At 35.1% G+C, this 23077-nt stretch overlaps 1 protein-coding gene across 9 annotated transcripts in view; it reads right to left on the bottom strand.

Annotated features, from left to right (window-relative positions):
* The window catches only part of Dsx (transcription factor doublesex), a 231709-nt gene extending 224747 nt beyond the window's left edge, over positions 1 to 6962 (bottom strand). For all 9 annotated transcript variants that reach the window (XM_076309405.1, XM_076309401.1, XM_076309406.1 and 6 more), the window contains exon 1: positions 5811 to 6962. The gene's annotated coding sequence lies outside the window, so the exon portion shown is untranslated. The remainder of the gene's footprint in view (positions 1 to 5810) is intronic.
* Between the last annotated feature and the right edge of the window lie 16115 nt (positions 6963 to 23077).

The following is a 23077-nucleotide window of genomic DNA, read 5'->3' as shown; positions in this document are numbered from 1 at the left end:
AGTATAAAACAATGAAATAATAAAACTACTTTGTACGTAAATTTATGAATGGAATGGAAAATCATTTTTACCTAACGAAGTAACTTGTTTCTAAATACAGCAAAAGAAGTTTATGAACTCTGTACTTCGATCGAGGTTCGAAAGAAATGAAAGAAACTGCATACTCGCAGAACCTGTGATTTTCACTATCTGCATCAAGGAACGGAATGCATCGAGTTACCTGTTACAAACCATTGAAATTATACAAACTCTGTGTACTGTTACACAAACTCTTGGTACCACACGATACATCCCTCTTTTACCCTCTGTCCAACTCCCCTGTTGCCCTTACCATCGCAATTACAAAACGGACCTGCGGTAAGGTTTTGCAATTCTGTTGTGTACAATCAAACGTAAGGGATTACTCGACCCTATTCTAGATAACCATATCGTCGAATACGCGATAATTCGCAAGCGACGGCCTCTTTAATATTACTTGCATCGATGATCTAAATATGCCTTTTTGTCTACGACATCGATACTCTATTGACAATCAATTCGTATAATTGAAAATTTCACTTCTTTCCAGACCGCTTCTCTACTTGAGGATTATCCCGCATTCAATATTTTAGATAACTCAACACTTACGGATTACACCGGGCCCCACGATATGGGTCTGTTGCGAGTGCTACATTCTGGTTCTTAATGCGATATTTCAATATGTATATTCTTCGAAAATGACAACAATTCTTATTTACTGCCTATTTATGTTATCTTTAATTTTAGGCTGTTTTCAGTTAGTATAAACATTCTTGTAGTGTTTACTAAAGCACAATATCACAAAAAGATTCACCTTGGTTGTTCGCAAACGTGTAATGGGATCCAACGATAATTCTTGAAAATGTATTAATGTATTATACATCACAGAAAACAACATTAGAAATATAAAAATATTTAACATACTATCAAAATAACGATACCTCCGATTAGATCACTTAATAACAGTAGTAATAACTCTTATTTACGACTTTGCCGTTATTCTAGACATAGAAAATTCGTTAAAAAAGAAACAAACATTTTTTCAAAAAGAGAAAAAAAATGAGTTCAATAAAGTAAAGATACTGCCGACTTTAAGTGCAGTGAGTATAATAGTATTTTATATGGAGAACAACGAGTTTACCTCGTATTTCTATTTTTAATAATCGTAAAATAAATTTTCTCTTTGCATATAGTAATTTACAATATAAACAAATTTTCCTAACCATTTCCTTAGAGTGTTCTTTTAACCAATAGTAATCACGGTGCATGGCAGGAGACAGTTACCATTCTACGTTGGTGTTCTTGCAGCTGCAACGTACAAGGCATTTACCATGCAAATAATATTTTTTTATAAATTTTTATTCACGAACATGAATAAAATAGTTCGTTACAAAAATACACAAATTAAATAGAACGTAATCTATGGTCGTATACATAAATAGATGTTCATAATCAAAAATAACTGTATACTTTCAGAGGACGTATATGTACATCCTTCGTAACCAAAAGGTTAATAAACGATAGTTGCGAACAGAAGTGTTGGGCACGATTTAATCTAAATAATGAATACCAAATAAAAATAAAAAATAACGTTCATTGCCCGAGTCCTGAATAACTTTTCATTCAGATAAAAGTTCAGCAGAGTATCAGATGGACGAATATATATTTATTTATTAAATTAAAGAGAAAACCATCTACACGCGCCTAAACGGATAAATAGATAGTAAAGAAACATTGATGAAAAAATTGAATCCCTACAAGGACAATTCGCGGACAAAATGCGAATAAAATAATGTAGCAATTGAAATTTTACATTCCTCTTATTTTTCTTTTTACTTTGGAAAATTAATCTAACCATGCTCACATCAGACTAAACTTCACTAATCGTTTGAACCAATTGATTATTAATATTACTATACAATCGAAATGCAAATGGCTATTCATCCAAAAATAAGTTTGAAACCTAGAATTTACTGTTTTGTATAAAACCAAAAAACCAATTTTATAAATTTGTCCACAAACCTGATTGAGTTTTATCTAAATACTATATCACGATACATTTTTGCAAGAACTTTTCCAATTCTATATGTTTGGAAATAATTTACGAACGTTAGAGTAGACTGACATACAACTGACATACAAATTATACAATTTAACGAATAAGCAAAATAGAAATATGTGTGTCTAGAAGCTTACAAAAGCTTCTACATACCACCACAAATGAGTACATTCTGTTGTCAACTTTTATTATAGTAGCGATTAAGAAAAACAGTCTTGGTAAAAAAGTCTGGAAAATTTAAAAGTAAAAGTTTAATACTTCCTAAACATGTAAATGTGATTGAATATACAAATAGAAAACCGCATTGAACGAAAATAACTTTGCAATCGTAAAAGCGTTCAAGGTGTTACATATGCATCAGAAGTGACAGAAATATAGTACAAAATGCAATGAATTTTATAACATACTCGTAATGTGCATACAAAACTAAAAAAAAATCACCACTAATATATGCAGGCATTATAAACCATTGGAATAAATGTTCATTTATCCTTCGCAAATATGTTTGCTTCGACTCGAAACATTATTTAAAATATGACTGGTTTGGAAAACAATAATTCACCGAACCTCTCTATTTTACATTGCTTTCTCTATAATATATTCTCTTCGCAAAATTAAACGTGCGTTTTGTTTCGTTACGATGAATAATGTTGCTAGATAAATAAAGTAAAATTTACTGTTACAAATGTTTAAAAATAAAATGTCTAAGAAAGAGAAAGAGTTCTTGAAAACAGATATTTATTTGAAGAAAGAAAAAAACATTTCGATAAAAATTATTTAGAAATGTAATAATGTAATAATGTAAGACAAAAGTAATAGTCCGAAGATTAAAAAATGGATTTCTATTATAAAACCTATGATGAATTTTGGCACGATTAAACTTTTAGCTCAAAGTGTATCAAAATTACGATCTTCTAAAGGCAAAATATTACCAACAAAAAATATTTCTATTACCGAATAAATTGAAAAACAGATGAAAATGTATAGAAATTATCTAATTACTTTGTTTAATAAATATATACTAAATAATGATTGAATTGAAACATTATTAAATGTGTTATAAACAATATCTTAATAAGTACGTAAATTTTAAACATTTTAATTCTTACAAACAAGAAATCGAAAACTATATACATATGTATGTGTATTATTACGCTAGTTCCGAGAGAAGTTTTTTCTTGGCTGTGACCTCTTGCCTATGAATGATATTCATTATAAAAATCGTTATCATTGGTGGAATCGCACTTTAAAGAAGTTATGTACGATATCTTATCACGCATTGCACAAAGTAACAAAACGCATGCTAGTCACGGGTTGCGCGATATATGGATCGATAACTACTTCCATCTCGTGTACATACATATATGCATAAAAATCGAAGCCTATTTGCATATTTTATACATGAAAATTATAGTCAGACTACAATTTCTTGGTTTTAGAAAACCATGCATTATCTTATAGATACTTCTAAAATTCATTGGAAGCATCACAATTACTACCTAGGCACAAATTTAGAAAGGTATTGCATTAATCGTTTTGCATGATAAAAATATTGATACCATGCACCCTTTGATGATTCTCAACAAATTTAACATAGACTTATCACATTTATATCTTGTCCGTTTGCATTTTCAAATATAATTATTTATGAAGGTGGAAACCAATATAAATCCGGCTCTTACGTGTAAAATAATATTTAAACAGTGTGCAACTTTATGCAAGATCAAATATCTTCGCACGTTCGATTGTGCGAACGCGTATATTCTTTATTTTTTACCAGTTTTATAATCATCGTACAGAGAATGAACTTTTTATGTATTGCATATGCAATGCATTACAATTATTGGGACCAAAGTACGACGCGACAGAAAATTCAGCAAAGTGATTGCTCGAAAGTAATCAAATTGAAAAATTTGAAAGCCAGGGAAATAAAAAGAAGAAGAAAGGAAGAGAAGTTTCTGATAAGTTCGCATAAAATTCTACCCGATTGTTATCATAGTTGAGGAGTAATCGCTACCTGTAGTACATGTACAAACAGCTCGCACCTAATCGCGAAAATTCAATTCGATCGTGTATCTAAACTCAAGTAATAATACCCAATTCTCAGCTTTGTACAGATAGCGGTCTTCAAAGGTACGTACAAAGACCCTCTGTACTGACGTTTTATCGTCTCTCCCTTCTTCGTTTTCTTCGAGGTTATAATCTTTTCATTTTCATAGAAATGAAACATAATTCGTTTACTAGCATCAAAGGTGCCGCAATGCTCTAGCTCGGCAAAAGAAAACAAACGAGTAACCCTTCTCACGGTCGACCAATGGCCACGGACAGAGTAATATCTTCACCGACAACAATGTACGCCCCGGCACGATATTTTTCATAGAATGGAAACCTCTCCCGGAATCGCGAAACACGCACGTCGTTATCGTACGACTCGATACGTCATACTGCATCAAGAATCACTACAGCGACCTCATCTAATTGCACGCAAAGTGGCGACGCAGTCTTCTTATCGACTGTGCTCGCCCCCTGTCCTTTCTTTCTGCAACATCAGGCCGTATCGGCGAACTTCGAGCGAAACGCGAGTCGAAGGCCTTCCCGGGTTGCATTTCATTCTTTTTTTCGGCGGCGAGTCTTCACCGTGAAGATCGAACTCTTTATTGGAGATCGTGTTGGACGGCAAGAAATAACGTTGCACGATTGTCGATGATCGTTCGGCAAGTTCTCGTGTTTCGACGACAAGACCGTGGTCAATCGGGGGGTTTTCTTTTTTTTTTTGTTTGTTACACAATTTCAATGGCGCTGAATAAGTGGTTAGGCAACGGGAACAAGGGAACGAAATGTATCTGCATGAAATTTTTGAATGCACGAATATTTATCAAAGGATTCCTCCTCGATCGACATTTCCCGGATCGATGGCTAATTATCGTTATTTGCAATACCGATTACCAACGCGAACGAACAGACGTTCCGTCGACAATAATTCGGTTTTATCGCGCCGATATAAAAAGGTGTTACAAGTTGCAGTCAACACGAATTATTTTATTATTCACCAACGTGGGATGTATAGTTAATGACCATACACGCGATAATGGTAAATGCATTTATGTATTCAAGATTCGCGAGAATTGTAATATACACGTGTTGATTATCGAGAACGTTCTCGCAACAAAATAGTCGTATCACGTCTACGAAAGAAAAATATTGAAATCTATTCACAAATATGATACACGAAACTACACGGTAATTTCTTGCGCGAGTTTAAATATATTCGTAGTAATCGTAAAAACGGTCTTCGTACAAACGTTATCGTTACGTAAAAAGTGGTATCGTAAAGTTCAAAACATTTACTATTGCCGTGACGGCAAACTTAAGTCCGTATTATAAATCTCGAAGGCGATGGAAAACTAAAATACATTATAAAAGAACCGATCGGAAAATCAATTCGACGTAATCACGATAGCATCCTACGTACTTGTGCTTGCTTTTGCAAGTTTGCAATAAAACAAGGCGCAGCGTTGCCGACATTATACATAGAAATGTTATTATCGATGCGAATGACATTCAAACGTTCGTACGGAGTGTACGAGGAAACTTCAGCACGGATATTGAATACAGAACGCGGGTTGTTAAATGTAGAAGTAAATAAACGGACACGAACTTGATAGCTGTTTCGAGACACGATCGATGCAATGTTCTATTATAAAAGCAAAGTGTACAAACGCTGCATATTTACCTATTATTACGAGGTTAGGATGTTCTTTCTTATCGAGTTGTTCAATGCACCTGCAGAGTTCATTCCAGCGATCAGCGAACACACGTAACCGTTAATCGGGGCACAAAACCACAATTCTCGTAAGAAAACACTCTAACGTAGTTCTCCTTGTTCGTCAGATCGCACAATTTCATCGCAAAATTATCGCGTTACACGCGTCTTACAAGCGGATACACACTACTTCGTACCACGCGACGAGTTGCAACCTCGTGGCGCATTTGCGCGCGAGAAGGACCACGCGCGCGCGCAAACAATCCGACGTGTTGCATTCTTGGCTGTCTCTTTTCGTCACATGCACATCGCGATTAACACACTTGTACGACGGGAGGGAACAACGTTCACGAATTTCGGAAATAAAGAATCTGTCCTCCTCGTTGTTTCCGGAAGTAAAGAATCGTTTCCTTTGCCGTCGTTGCTTGTTTCTGGTCCCTCGTGTTATTCTTCCCTGATCTATCGCACCTCCCTGTCGCCGCGTTCTTTTGTTTCGTCGATTGAACGCCGAGAGTGCAATATTTAGGTTAAAATCACGATCTCACTGAACACGCGCAATCGTCCCGGAACGTGAATAACGTCGAGAAATCCGCAGTAACGAGATCGCGCGTTCAGTTCCGCAAAAAGCATAACAACGCACCCGTGCTTCGGGCCGCGCGCCTCGCACTTTTCGCACACGCGCACTTCAATTGTCTCGTCTTCGTGCGTCTTCCCAGTAACCGCGTGTCACTCTATCCCCCTTCTACTCCTCTTTCTCCCCCTCTTGCACCGCGTAACGACAGTCCTCTCCATCGGAGTACGTCAGTACACGTTGAATCTTGTTTCGCTTCTTGCATCAGGCCTTTCGTTCTACCACACGAGGTTACGTTGAAACGTTTACCGAGAAAGTTCCCGTTTTGCTCCTCGTGGGTCTCCTCTTTCGCGTGAAAGCTTCGTTCGCGCAAGTTTTCGACAAATGTCACGGGACAAGGTGCAAGAGTACGGCGAACAGTTGCGAACCTTCGCTACCGCAGCCTTGTCGGAGGTGGAACTGTGCCGTGGCAAGATGTAGAAATATCTAGACGGTGAAACGTGGAAAAGCGCGACACCACCGATTCGTTCGACGCACGCCTGTATGCGGTCCGTAACTTACTAAGAGTGCTGGTAGCAGCGGCACACCGACGAGATGCATGGTGGCTGCGGGCACTAGTTGGGAGGGGGCACGTCCCTGGCGCGGGGAGGAGACACGTCGAGCAGTCAGGCGTCGGGAGGGTGAGGGGTCTTTCGTCGAAGAGTGGTGGAGTGGTGGTTGGACGAGTGGAGGTGGCACGCGGGTTTAGACGGACGTCGAGGTTTTACGATTGAATCCATCCGACCGCCGTGTAGATTCTACCTACGTGGACGGCGCACGGCGTTGTTAGTGAGAACCACGTTCGCGCGAAGTGTCGCGCCTCGGAGTGGATCATTTATCGTTGGCAAACGGCCTCGATGATCAGCTGAACGTCACCGACATGAATTTCGACCGCGATCTCGAGAACGTTTCATCGGTTTTGGATTGCGGAACGAGAGTCTCGGGCGTATTATAAATCAACGGTTCGGGTTGAACGTTTTCGAAGAGGTAGTTCTTCCGATGTACCGCGAAATTGATGGATGCGTTTTCAGCGAACGCCAGCGAGTCGAATGTAATTATAGTCCGACGATGCTAAATAGTAATGTTTGTAGCCCGTGCGTTCTCGTACACGCGGATATTAGCTCTCTCACCGTAGGAAATATAAAATTAGCCGAATAGTAGACGCGATGCGCCGGCTACCTAACCGGAAATGCATACGTTTACTTGGTTCAAAAACTCGTGTAATAATATCTGCAATCGAAATAAGCGTGGCTGCGTCTACCGAAAATTGTAGAAAGGTCCGTAACTACACGTCACTTGTATTAACGAGTAGTTGACCATTTACAATTAAAATACACGCTCGAGTTGAAACTCATTTCTTGGCCACTGTTGTTGAAATTTTAAGAAAAAATAGACATTTAGAAAATGTATTTACTGCATTAATTGCTCGTTACATCGTGTACGATAATTACTGAAATGGAGGCGCTTCGTTTTCCGAATAAAATAACTTTATTAATGAGTGTTCGTTATTACGAGCAAGACGCATCTGTTAACACGCTGAAAGCTTTAAATTCTGTTTCTGTAGAATTCTAATATATTGAAATATAAGCAATTTTATTAGAAAATTATTAATAATTAATCGTTTATAATACGATATTGCACAAATCTTTCGTTTTGATTAATTTAAAAATTATTATATTTAAGTTTACTCTTTATTATCAATGACGAATTGATATAGTATCGCATTAGAAGCAATTGGAATTATACAATGTGTTTATCGGTTATTTCGAGGTGCAATTACTCTGCGTGCTGCTAAGCTTATCTTAGAACTGCAATCTTCGGTCACGGGATGCATCCCTCTTTGATCGTAACTTTGAATTTCTTTTCTTTGAAAAGATTTTCCGCGACGCGTTACAATTTATAATTCTAAAACGCTAAGATCGATGTTAATCTTTTCGTAACTTCTTTGCAGCGCACGTATCTTCCTCGCTTCAACGCCATTCAACATTCTTGTGCATCAACTTGTTATTGGCGTAATGTTTAATAAACTTGGAGAAGTAACCGGCTAATTCTAGAAATTGGCTAACTTGTTTTACGGTCTGTGGCGCAGACATCTTCAGCACCGTGTTTATTTTATATTCACCCAGTCGTACTCTTCGCTTATTTCACATCCTAAAAACACTATTTTCGTCCGAAATAACGAACATTTATCTGGTCTCTCCGTCGATTCGTGTAATTCCAATTTTTCTAACACCGTCCGTAGTCTCTTCAATTCCTCGTTAACCGTTCTTGGTGGAATAATACTGTCGTTAATCTAACTTTATAGTACTTTTGAAGGATTCTAGCGCGAAGAAATTTTTGAAATATCACCGACGTATTACTTCATCTGAACAGCGTTCTCAAAAATTCGAAATGTCGATTGCGCGTAATAAATACTGTCTTCTCGATCAAATTCCTTCCTATCGGTACCCGATAATATCCCGATGCCAAAACTAGACCCGTTAAATGTTTATAAAATATACATCATGATAATCGACACACGCTTAAAATCACCTGTCTTCTTCTTTACCAATAATATAGGACTCGCAGAAAGTGGTTTCATTTGCACTACTTCCGTTATCCATCGATACATTTTTACTACCCTTCGCCATAACTTCTTCAGCTTCTTCCTTTTTGCCTAGATCACACAACTCTGTGGAATATCGATCAATTAGGTTCGCGTACTTTCGTCCAATCGTTGCATTCAAACAATCTAACGAATTCGATACTTCCTCCTTATTTCTATGTAAATAAAATTTATTCTACTCTCGTTGAACCCCAAAAACTGTCGCACCATTATTTTCCTTTCTTTTTGAATGACAATCATCTTTGGTCTCGGTAGAAAATCTTCGCGTAAAATAAAATCATAAAATATTTTCAAACCCGATACTATAATCATCAAAAATTCTTACCGTGAACTTCATAATTCTAATCACGACATTGGCAAAAATATCACGCGATGTTAATCCTTGCAACGTTATTTTTTTCCCTTCTTTTATCTCTAGACCATTATCATAGTTCTCTTATCATAGTTCTCTGCTCTTTTCCCCTGTAAAATTGTATTTGAACCTCCCGTGTCGACGAAACGTTCCACCTCGCTACTATTTGCATACACTGTGGCTGAATAAGTGTAACAGTATCTCGAAGCGATAATTGGATATTTTTGAAGCCAGTTTGGTCTCATAATTCGCAGCATCCCGTAGTAGTTTTGACTATGGCGCGCTCGTGTGGAATTGCTTTACCATTGCCTCTTTAATTTCGTCTCACGATCGTTCGTAGTGGTTTTGCTCGCCGTGCCACCATCGCGTGTTACCTTTCAATCGATTGGCAATGAGATGCATCGCATCGTCGTCGTCCTACTTAGATACATATATCTCCGTGCTAGATAATCCGTTCTCTTCGCCCAATCCACGGTACTAATTTTCTTTGCTTCTGGAACGAATTTCGATACGAAAAACTCGTTGTTGCTCCGTACAGGTAACGGTGCTTGTAAAAATCCTCCGTAATTCCTGTTGCAGCCGCTTCAATTGTTACTGCACATCCTCCTCGTTCGTTGACGAATCTGATCTCTTTCGCGATCTCCCCCCTATACTCCGGGGTTAAAGAGCGCTTGGTGCTCCTCCTCCTGCCAGATTTCTCACTACGGCAACGATCCATTGTTCCTTCTGCTTTTTTTCTTTCTGTTAATCACTAAAGTACAATCGGATCGTCCAAGTTACACCACACCAGTATTTTTTCGCAAAGTGACTATTATCAAATTTTCCCACAAAAAAATCGGGATTGCACGTAACACGGTATTACCACTAACGTGGTATACGAGTGTACACCGTTTTCGATTGATTAGAAACCATTGGAGTTAATTTACATAGATAGATGCGCGCCGGTAATGTCCTCGGGACTGTCTTCTTGGGCCACGCGAGTCGTCCCTATTTCATTGTAGGGATTTCACCTAACTCCCCCGTTGTCCACATCATCGTAACAATTACCAGACGGTCTTTCGGTAAATTTCGGATTCTCCTGCGAGCGAACCTTTCCGTACGAGGCTCTGCGATTCCATCGTGTACAGTTAAACCCTCCGTTTCTATCTTCCAATTGCCTCGTTTTCGTAAGTTGAATTTCGTTCGATTAGAGTATCGATACAGTTTTTCCCAACGAATTTTCCTCTTTCACCTCGAATCGATTAATCACACGATCGTTTACCGAAGAAGTTCTAATATTTAAAATAGAAAACATGTACTAACCGTTGCGCAGATATTAAATACAATCTTTGAAAATAGCTTATCGATGAAGCAAATCGTTAACGGGTACATTCGAGGAGTATAACGAACATGGTAAAATTTCTCGCGTTATGGAAGCATTTAACGCGAGTTTTATGATTGAACATTGCAGTAGATTCGAACCGTTCATGGTCGGCGGATAATATTGTTTTTCCGTATTTATAAACGGGATAGCTTTATTTGCGAACAGACGTTTGAAATGTTCAAATCCGAGAGTTTGTAGGAGTACTTGTCAAACGAAGTACTCTTGAAACGTTCGGATTGATAAAAATTGGAAACGGTATGCATTTCGATGATACAATGTACGCAGGCTTAGACGTTTATATAAAAGTTGCAAAATGAGCGAACACCGGCGAACGGGACGAGTATGCGTACCAGTGCGCGTACAAACAACCTGCAAGTCGTAAAACGAATCTCGCTTTGCAAAAACGATTTGATATATGTATACGGTCCTTATATTTAATATCCCTCTTTCCTTGATATTATATAAACAGTGCCTTGTATCCTACGTAGCATCCTCGTTTTATAGATAACCGAAGCGCTGATGGTATTTCTCCGATGCGAAATAAAATATTTTATACATCATTCTCTCGGTTTATGGACCTGCTGGCCAATGTTTTTATACCGTCCGGGAGATAAATATCGCTTCAAATTTCTACGTAAATCGTGTTCCTTATCGTTTACCTAAAACTCGTATAATTAATGTGCGTGGTCATACGGTGCTTTTATCATGAGAAATTGTATGACTCCGATCTCTTCGGCAAAAATGCGTTTCTTATCGATGTAGATAGATACCGCACATCGCGCGATATATTACGAAAACCTCTTGGGCCGAGAATTGTAAAAGTTGCACCGTACGATATAATTATCGTTGCCTTCGAATAATTTCGTACACCCTATCGAGAAAGAAAAGATAACGTACCGGTCAGTGCTTTTCTCGTGGAAAAGGCCACGATTGTCGTTGGTTACGTATAATTGAGACACGCCGGACAGTACTCTACGTCATTGACGAGGGAAAACAGGGAGTTGCAGGGGAGGTCGTCGAGTTTAGGAGAGCTAAGGGGTGGAAGGACGATCGTAAAACGTCCTCGGAGTGGATTCACCGTGCGATAGTCAGCGGCAGATACGTGTGCACACGCGATATCCCGGAGATACTTTACTTGCGGCTGAATTTACTGATTGAACCACGACAACTGTCGTCGTTGCGGTGGAAACGGATTTTACGCGTTCCGGAGATGCCGGGGCAGCGGCAGAGACCTCTGCGCGGGGCAAATGCACCGAATTGTTTCGTGCTAGAACGGAAATCCGTCGAAGTGATCAAAGTCGAAACAGGTGACCGAGACTCGGGTATTCTTACGATTCGTGGTTTCGAATTACCGATAAATTAACTTTGATTAATGACCAATGAGTACACAAATGGTCCCATTTAACCAATGCCATCGACGAGGAGAAATAATATAACCCATATTCGCGCAACGTGTTTCGATTGGATGAACGAAATTGCTACGATCTGTTCTGTCCGGTCATACTATCGGAATGTCGTGTTAGAGCGATACATAAACTTTTCCGCTAGTGGGTCGTACCGAGTAAAATAATATTTTGCACGAACCAAGTCCGGGTAAAAATGGAAGTAAAATAATATATGTTTTAATTTGAAGGGATATTAAATTTATTTTCAAAATTTATCAAATTATTTTCTATCGGTTTCTTCGGGACGATGAAGTGTGCGAGGAGATTGATAACTCCAATAAACTGTCGTAGCAAGTTGGATAGCAGTACTTAAATTTTCAATCGTAATTGAAGAACCTCGTTTGCTAATGCACGATACTTTTAAAAAAAAGTACATTATTCGAAATATTTGAGTTATTAATTGTACGAGTTTAAGTAGTATTTTACCGTTATTTCCAAATAACATTATATTTCCTGTAATGTTATTTGGAAATGAACAAATATTGATTTATTTAAAGCAATAGAGAATTAAAATTAGAAAATCATTTTATTATTTTTCATCTCCGACACTGATGAAAAAATAATGATTAAGATCTTTAATTTTTTAAATCCATCTGTGTCTAACGATGAATCAAATTATAATTATTTTTTCGGACAAAGGATTGGTGGATGTAGCTACAACAATAAGAACAATAGAAAAAATAAATAGCTGTTTAGAGTATTTAAAATTTGTATATGAATCAATGATACCGATTCATTTCCATGTATACTTTTTAAACGATAGATTTACCTCTTTTTTTTTAATTTTAGTCTACTTGTTTACGGGATCTTTCAGAGATCAATTATAATTCCATTGATAATTGATTCCCTTTTGAAGTACTTCTCTCAGGTAACAACTGTATTTTAAACACGAAATAACAGTGAAATAGAATAATATACATATAGTATGTACCTGAAACAAAATTTCATGTAACGTTATTTAAAAAATACTCGAATTTATTTTCAAGTTCTGGTACTCGAGCAACTCATGTCTGTTTACCATAATATCAAATACTTAGGATGAATATCTTTCATTCAAATGAGTACCTGTATGTACCTTATCATACATATTTTTACGTTTGAAAATACCTATTGTTATTAAATTTGTAGATCTCACTATATTACTCGATAACACTATATAGTGATTAATCATGAATAAAACAAATTTAATAAATTCTCTGAGAGAAAATTTATTAAATTTATTTTGTTCGTAATTAAGTAGATGTGTCGTAACATCAAAAACAACTTCTCGAAACAAAATTTTAGTTATCTTAACAAATACAGTAATTTCAGACATAAGATCCAAACCATTTTAGCAATTAAATTTTAAACCGATAGTTTACTACAAGTTTGTGAACAACATTTTACCAATATTTCTTAATAAAGAGATGCATAAACTCTCAATGAGATTAATGCTATTCATTCTAGAATACAATTTATACCATAAAAAGAAACAAACAAACAAACTTTTTGTATCGAAATTTTTGCACAATACTTCTACCAATTGTTAAAAATAAACTATTATAACAATATGCTTACGTATTATCTAAATTGGAGACTTCGTTTTCGAGAAAAGTATAGTTGAAAATCAATCCAAACGACTGATGTTACGGATTCCACTATAGACGTTTAAAGTGTCCTTAAAAAGTTAGATAAACATTAATAGTAAACAGTGCCTGACATTGTATCTTGTACAGGAACAATCATAGTAGCCATTTGTAGTGAAATCTGCAACCCCAGTCATCAGTTAGGTGCACGTTTACTGGATTTATTTTCGAATGCATTTTTTTCGATAACGAAGCCTCCTATGCAATTTTGTTATTGTTTATTTCCGTCTTATTTTGAACCATAAAATCTTCCTGACCACTTTTAGTTCGTGAAGTATATTAAAGAGAACCTAAATCCTAGGGTTGATAACGTTTTAATAAAGTATGTTCAAACTATGATGACCAATAATTATATGTATTGTAAAGTAAACTTTTATTTTAAGCTTGAAATGTAATATGGGATGGGAAAATTTAATGCATTAAAGACAAAAAAAAACTGTTATAGAAAGCTCACATCAGAGATAATTCTCATAAAAACCCTGGAAGCAGTGGTCATAAACCTGTAGACGGATACACCTAAACTAGATTCTTTATATCACGAAGTAATTTCTTCCTTCAAATTACTTGCTTACTTATGTATGTACTTCATATAATACTCCCAACAATATATTATCCCATACTATATGTACGTCTCTATAAGATTATTATAACGTACATATTTACAACGGAAACATCAGTTTTCCACATATGATTTCTCCCTGAGAAAGATTTTATAACCATATTAATGTTTACTTTATAAAGCATATTTACAACCTTCATTTTACAACCTTAAAGAGTAATTCGTCGCATAATAATCGTTTGTGTATTTTAATTTCACTTTATATTTTATCGTGAAACATTTTTTCTAACAACGTTTAAAAAAGTTTATTTGCAACTTTATTAAGTTATTCTAAACCAATATCTCTACAAGGGAAAGAAATTATTTTGTTATAACTGACAGTTTCAGTTGATTTTACTACCGTACAATCAATAATCCCTTGAACGATAAACAATATTTCCTTTACCAATTCCTTTTTACATTTCATATTTCACAAAAACGTTTCACTATTTCCTCATTGTCACTCATAAACTAGGTGGAGCGCCCTACTATTCCAAGAGGGGCGTAGAAAATAATATTTAATATGGAAAAATATTGATAACTTAATTTTGAAAATACGAATAACTAACAAATCTCATTCTATTCTATATTATGATCTACTCGATCATAATAGTTTAACAACAGTAAACGTATATTTGTTTTGTTGCAAAATTTAAGAATGTATTGGATTTTAGGTACATTAATAAAAAAAATAAAACATTTGAAAAACTGTTGTACAAATGTTGTCCTAAAGTTCAATATTTTCTCACTGTGTATTTTGTAATTTTAATAACAAACCATCGGTAATCTATATAGTTTTTCCATTACTGTAAATCTACTATTTATTTCACTCAATAAATGTCCTCACTTTCAAACTTTAATTGCAGAAGATTATACAAATATGTTACATTATTCATACTATATATTATCTTATTTACAGTGCATACAACGGTAAGAATCATTCTTTTGTTAGAGCAAGCGTTTAATTTTAACCGGAAAATTTTCGAATAACTTTTTATAATCAGCGAGTAAAATACTTAATCGATCAAAATCGATAAAAACTAACTTAATTTCAAATTAGTTCAAATAAGTGTAAATAAATGAAATGTATGTAAGTAAAAATTTGTCTGCGTATCTCGAACGTGAAAATTCTCGTTTTGTTTTAAGACACTGAAGCAGAAGGGATGAAGAAGGGTGGGTGATGGCGTTGTCTTAAAAAAATCGTAAAAACCACCGATTTGGAGCATAAGAAATAAACCGTTACGAATCGATGTAAAGTTTCAACTGCACATTTTAAATCGAACCAAAGAAATAAGCTATTCATGCTCAAAATTAAGCAAGAAATAAATCTTGCTCGTATCCCCAGAAAATCGCGATGGGAATATATAAATTGCCCGTGGCAAAAGTTCGAGGACAGGATTCGTTTGCGTATTCGGAATAAAAGTTCTTCGTACCTGTAACGATGGCGCAGCGCATTCCACGCAGCAAGAATGACAGCGTGTATTCATGGAAAAAAAAGAATTTTGACCCGATGATTGGGTGGATATTCTGATCGAAAGATCTAATCAGAAAAGTCGAAAGACACTGGGGAATCGAATTACCGATGTTTCTTCGTAGCGATTTGTGTTCCTTTTGTTTCAGATCACCATCGAAGCTCATTTTCGGTAGCTGTCTCTCGGCTTTTCACGGCTGTTAAGAATTAATTACCATTATAGAGTACGGTTAAAAGTACACCGATTCGTTTCGTCTACGTTACGGTGTTCGATAACTCGAAAAGGAAACACGACACCGTTACCCCTATGTTGCAAACATTTTGTTAGCGTCTGGAAACCTGCTGCTTCGTTCTTAATCGTTCCATCCGCATAAATAAAGAAACCCGCTCGCTGCTCTTGATCGCGGGAACCAACGTACGATTTATCGAGCTCTCTAGCCGTAATGGAGTTCGTTTGCGCGAAAGGGGTTTAAATTAGCCTCTAATACTCGGCTCGTGCACAGAACGCGTCAAGCGGTCAAGGAATCGAGCTCCTTCCTGCGCGAACCCAACCGAAGGTTTATGAAGAATCGTGCCTTGCTTATTCTTGATTCGCCGAGACAAGGAACGAGGGACAGAGAGAGAGGGAGAAAGGGAACTCGGGCATGTAGTCGCGTCGGCAGAAAGGAACGTTGGGGAATAAGAAAGCGCGAGTGGAATAAGGATGAATGAATGAAACAGGTAAAGAATCGCGCGAGTAAATGATATCATTCGTTGTTTCCAGAAAAGGAGGCAAGAAAAAGAACCAACTTCCACGAAAGCCCGGTTACGAGTCGTTGGATTCCTAGAAAGAACTAGGGACATGTAATTACGGATGGTAATACTAATTAAGAACAACTGTACACATTGTTTAGTTTAATTGCTCAACGGGTGCACGGTTACGTTTATCTGCATTCATTGAGAATTGCGATCAGCCTATAGAGCGTTGTCTCCGTTCGGTGCATTCGGAGCGTGGAAGTTTTAATTTCACGAACTCGCGTTTATCGTGTAAGTAATTAATTCCAATCGCAACCGAGGACTTCTGTTTGCTTTCTTCGATTATTAACGATTTTTAGATTTCATTTTGATTGTTTTATTAGAAAATAATACTTAGGTAGTCCGAAACGTTTGCCCTGACAAAGAAATAAGTTTCAAATTAATTTAGTCAGTTTTCAGAATTTTTTAATTCTCTTATCCAGCATTAGAATTTTCTACGCTGTCTACACTTTTGTTTATCATAGATAGAAGTATACCGATGTTTTTTATAAGTAGCATTATTTTTCCTCCAGAGATTGTACAAATTGGTTTCATTTAAAACCGATAATATTTCAGTTTTAGAGGGGTTTTAAAAGGCGCGCACAACTACATTCCAAAACACATAAATTTAAATGTAAATCAGCAGGGGATACCGATCTTAAATTCGTGCTGATCCGGTTCTCCCGAATCAGTGTCAAGATTTAGAAGTTTGTATTTTCAGAAATATTCAAATCGTTGTGTCGAAGTTGTACAAATTAGTATTCCTAAAAATATTCAAACCAGTATGCTAATGTTGTGCAAGTCTCCAAGCTGTAAGTGAATGTTGTCATTTTTACAGAAGTGATACATAACGAGTAGGTCATTTTTATGTAATTCGACGTGAAATAGCCAGCTTGGGTAATCTTTGTGGTCGTAACAATTGAAATTTATTCGTTCTTCATTCATGAAAGAGTAACAAAATTCCATCGGAGAAACCTCTAAGTGAGCGGCGTATGAAAAAACAATTACAATGCTTCGTTTATGAGACAGATTACTTGATGTGAATTACCATTGAAAATTTTATTAAAATTCTAATCTGACAGTGGACGATACCTGCCTCGCGTTAAAATTAATCAAAGATCTACACCAAAATTTTGTTCTGTAAATCTTGGTTTTGTGAAAAATTAAATTTAAACGCTTACTTAACTTTCAAGTTAATGCAAATAAACACATATCTCTCTATGAATTATTAACGCTACTCGTTTTTGAATTTATTGATCCTAACAATGAAATACCTTGTTTTCTAGGTACCATCTTTTTTATCCTATATACTGTTAATTTGAACTATCGCTATTAATGAAACTATTATTACTTTACATCCTGCTTGCATTGACCATGTAAAAATAATTAATTACTTATTTTTTATTTATTTCTATACAAGTAATCTCTCTTGTTAGAGCGGTTTGACCCTGTTTATTGCATTTTATGGATAAGAATAAAAAAGTAACGATATTGGATAATTTTATACGCAAATCTCTTCACATGCAAATATTATGCCCTTAATTATCCCTTTCGGTAGAGTTCTTCTAAGCAATCATTTTTTTTTTTAACAATTTTGGACAAATTACAAATAAACTTTTTAAAGTACCTATATCGAGAAAGATTATCGCATAATTTTATAAATATACGTTTATATATGGCCTAACATGTACGAATATATATTATATATTATAAAATTATCTCTTTCAGCATTCTTTTTTTACCTTATTCTATTATTCTCTCCTTCCTCTCCTTGCAATTTAAGAATAGGTGGTCACAATTGGACCATTTTCGATAAATTTAAAAATTTTTACCGTTTCCAATAAACGAATTGGAAAACGAGATTTTTTTTAAAAAAGAAATTTTTATTTGAACGAATTTTTAACGCCAATTTCATTTTTAAAAATTAACAAATTAATATAAAAAATGAGAAGTAGGTCATTAGATTCAAATTGAAAAATTGGTTGTTTAATTTGGATCAGCAGTGTCTTAATTTATATAATAAATATTCAGTTTTACATCAAAAGAAACGTATGCATTGATTTATTTATTAAGCATTACATTTAAATAAACGTATATATGTATAAATTTTTGACATTAATCCATTTATTGCAGTGAAAAACTTTCACTCCACGACTCACACCTGCATATTTATCGTGAGTTCATAACTTGCAATTAACTCCACTTCCGCGTACCCTTTTTATACTTTATTGAATCGTACGTAATTTGTACTTGTGTCTTTGTGGCGCATAAATAATTCTGATTGAACAATAGAATTTAGTGTAACGGCGTTTTCTACACTTGCGCTAAATACAAATGTATTATAATAATTTCCGCTTTTATATAACAAAACCGAGACTCGCTAATTCGTATTTTACCTACAATTATTTCATTATAAGCGAAAAATCCGATAAAATTTTTTTATTTTTTATTACTTTTAACCAAAGCAGAATGAAAAGTGGTGAGAATATGTTATAAGTAAAAACCATAGTGATAAAATTCTACAAAAAATTTGATAAATCTAAATTTACTGAGATGGATGAAGCTGTTTCTCAGAAATTAAATGAGGAATATTAAATATAATTATGGAATGTAAGAGTTTCAGATCAGTTCGAATCTTTACTCTGTTTCTGCACTGTCATTTTAATAGTCAAACTATGCGGTGCAAAACGGTATAAAAAATTTTAAAGTCTTACAAGTGGAAAATATTTTTCTTCCCACTATATAGTATGCTCGGGCTACAGTTTGAAAAGCTGTGCAATATTCTATGGAACACTAATAATTGATCTAAATTTAAGAATTAGTTATTATATTTTTAAAGACCCCGTGAGGGAATTACAAGAAAAAGTCGTCGAATAGGGAAAAGTTATCGCCTCTAATATTTGCATAATTATTTTATCTATATTAACCCTATGTTACACGAACTTTCTCTTGAATATAGTGTGATGAGACTAGTAACCCAATGATATTTGGGATCGTTGATCACGAATCCAGAGTTGAAAATACTAAAGCACTAAATTCAAAATGGTGGACGTGTCCCCTAAAAATGTGTGTTGAAATATTTCTCCTTGATATATTTTATTAAAACTCGATACCTAAGTATTTTAGGGCCACTGAATATGAATCTGCAATAAAAATTGTGCAATTCAATATAATAAATTTAATGTGTCGAATATAACTTTTGAAAATGTAAGTATATATATATCACTTTTTATATCTGATTATCAGAAATTAATGGCGAGGACGTGACAAGCAAAACTTTTAGAGGATACATCCACCATACTGGAGCTTTCATACTGAATTTAATATTTTTAATTCTGGATTTCTGATTAATGATCTTAAAAAATTACCAAATACTAATTTTCGTTTATAGCTTACCATTTAATATATTGAGTAAATTAATTTTTTCTTTTTTAACCGTTGTTTTTCATTAAAAACGATAATTTTGTCAACATACATTTATTAATAATAAACTGTTTATGTAAAATAGAGTTCCAAAAGTAATTCTGTTCTTTAGACGAACCTCTGGACAGATGGGCAAACTTTCACTCGAATAAAAGGTAATGAATAAAAATAATATATTTATAATATAAACGTTTGCTCGTTCAGCATAAAATATAACATCATTGTATAAGTCGAATTCTAATTTTTATTCGACCAGTAATGAATAAAAAATTCTTCATTATTTATTCATTATTGGAGATTTTGATCCAGATGAGAATTTTGTCGTTTGGCAGTTCGACGTTACCAAATATGTTGGAAAAATATATAAAAGGTTTGATTAAAAATAAAACATTGCGCGATAAGTGTTGTACACATACAACACTACGCAACAAAGGGTTGAGAAGATTGAACATAGTCACCGAGTGTCTAACCGAGGAATGCATCGAGTGAAAAAAACCTTTCCCTCGTGATTCTCGTCTTAAACGCAGCGATTTATTCGCATCCAATGTGGACGAGCATTGAGTATCGCACGTGTGACGACATATTTCGTTCGAATGTATTCCTTCGCGACGTGTCGTCGTGTTTTATCTCCTCGAACGTAGCCTGGGAAATAATACGATGCTCCCTGACGTATCATTTGCTCGTATTGGTAGCGCCCATTTTCTGAGTAATGTATACAAATCGAGGTCGAAGCCCTGTACATTAGTGTCGACTGGCCGTACAGAAGTTAGGAAATTACGTCCTATCTTTCTTCGTCGATCCTAGACGCTTCCTGAACAGATTCCCAGACAATCGCTGTCGTGCATCGGAATCATTGTTGATTCTGGAAATACTTGGGAATACTAAGTAGGCGAAAATGGGAAGAGCCTTGTTCAGACTGTTACTTCTAGGAACATCCTTTCGACTCAACAGTTTCATGCAATTCAATTTCACTTATTTGTCACATTTATCGTACTGTACTTTCGCAAAGTATGTTTACCTATTGGTGTGTCAATCTTATCCTCTTATGTTTAATCTGAGTGGAAAGTATGGACAAAATATGAAACGAAACATTGATTTATATGTATTAATACAATGCATCGTATAATGATGATTATGAGAGGAGACTAGACGAAATTTGATTTGTGTTATCCCTTCAGCTCGCTCGATTTTGTGTACATTTGAATGAGGAGAGAAAACAATCAGAGACGGTGGAAATAACTTTGTTATACAACGCAGGAATTGTGACAGTATGCGAAGTTGTATTGTACCTAGACGTATCATGGATTACTTAATATGATATACTGTGCTATAGTTGTCTAAGAGACAATTGTTGATATCCATCAACCTAACTGCTCCAATCGTCTCTGTAGTGGCTGTTGATGGCAGTGTTAACTGAGTAGTTCTTTTGTAACTTGAAAATTGTTAAAAAGTTTTAAAATTTTCTGCAGTCACTTATTAACTTAAGGAGTTACATCACATCGAGGACCTGGAAAATAAAGTAACTTTGGAAAATTATTTGTAATACGAGTTTGTTATCTTACCAAGTGTTTATCTATTACCTGAAAGTACATGTACTGAACTACATGTGTATCAAATTTTGTGTAAACGTTATGGTCAATTCTTTAGAGCTCATCGAAAAATAAAATGGCGGAGAAAGTATCCAATCAGCAAATCGACTGGAATAAAAAATTGTATTTATTTTCGAAAAATTTTCCAGTTATAACCGAGGAAATGCCAAAAGAATCGATTAAAAATATAATGTTGAACTTTGAATTATATTATATACTCCACGTAATTAATCACAGAATTGATACAAGTCAAAAATGTACAAAAGTAAATTTAGTAAATTTGTGGCTTAGTAAATACACTTTTCGGTAATAAATAACAATTTCCAAACGTATCCCTATTTTACATCCAATTACGATAGCGTAATACATAAAGCTGTTTTCTCCATTGATTTATCACTTAGTGATAACATTGCATAATAATAGTGTGCACGTTTGGGGGCAGGGGGATGTTAAGAGCTACTTGAACGAACACGTGAGCATAAAATATACTACTGATAACTGGTATAAAATAATAAAATAATGCTTTTTATAGTAATAAAATAATAATTACTTTACAATTGAAACACTATTATACTTGTCATTATAATCAATACTTATTGTATTAGTCTTTATATAATTTGTATAAATTTAATATCACGATTATTCACGAGAATTGTAGAAAAGAAATTGTACATTTATATTCGTTTGTTAAAATATTCGATTAATTTTAACACGTCGCATTATCTCCTTCTCTGTTGTACCGCTCAGACTGCATAATCTGGACATTGGATAATCAATGTATCAGTTTTATTTGAACAAATTGCTGAATCACTATATTTCCATACTTTAACTATCAATTATATACGTAGAAGATGTAACGTATAGCAATTGATGGACTCTATACAATTAGTTTATGATAAGTCGGTAGCATTTAATGATCAAGGATGATAAATCTTGGACTGTAATTACTATGCGACTTGTCCAATTCGACGAAAGAAATCAGAAGACAGTGAACTAGTCGAAAGGGGCGATGGATGCAAAACGAAATGAAGAGGAGCATCGAGCACTATAACGAAATTTTATGATAAAACTTGGTTTACTACCCAGTTACGGTTTTCGTTGTTCACTCGAATGTCGAAGAGGATTCAGTGCAAAAAGTTATGTCTCTGCCGAAAAGCAGAGAACTAACAGAATGCACTTTGTGCAGCAGCGTTATTGGAGTTCGACTATTATTACATAAAAGTTCTTATTATATATTCGCAAGGCATAAAACACGGGAATATAGAGTACCGTATAAAAACTTAAATGCATTATATGCACAGCGCGAGTTGTTGCGAAATTCATTACGAAATGAATACTTGTCTTACCTGTCGAGACTATCTCTCAATTATTATTTTCTTTCG

This window comes from Ptiloglossa arizonensis, chromosome 4 (genome assembly GCF_051014685.1).
Source record: "Ptiloglossa arizonensis isolate GNS036 chromosome 4, iyPtiAriz1_principal, whole genome shotgun sequence".
In the NCBI taxonomy this organism is placed as follows: domain Eukaryota; kingdom Metazoa; phylum Arthropoda; class Insecta; order Hymenoptera; family Colletidae; genus Ptiloglossa; species Ptiloglossa arizonensis.
This window is presented reverse-complemented; position numbering and strand designations above follow the sequence as displayed.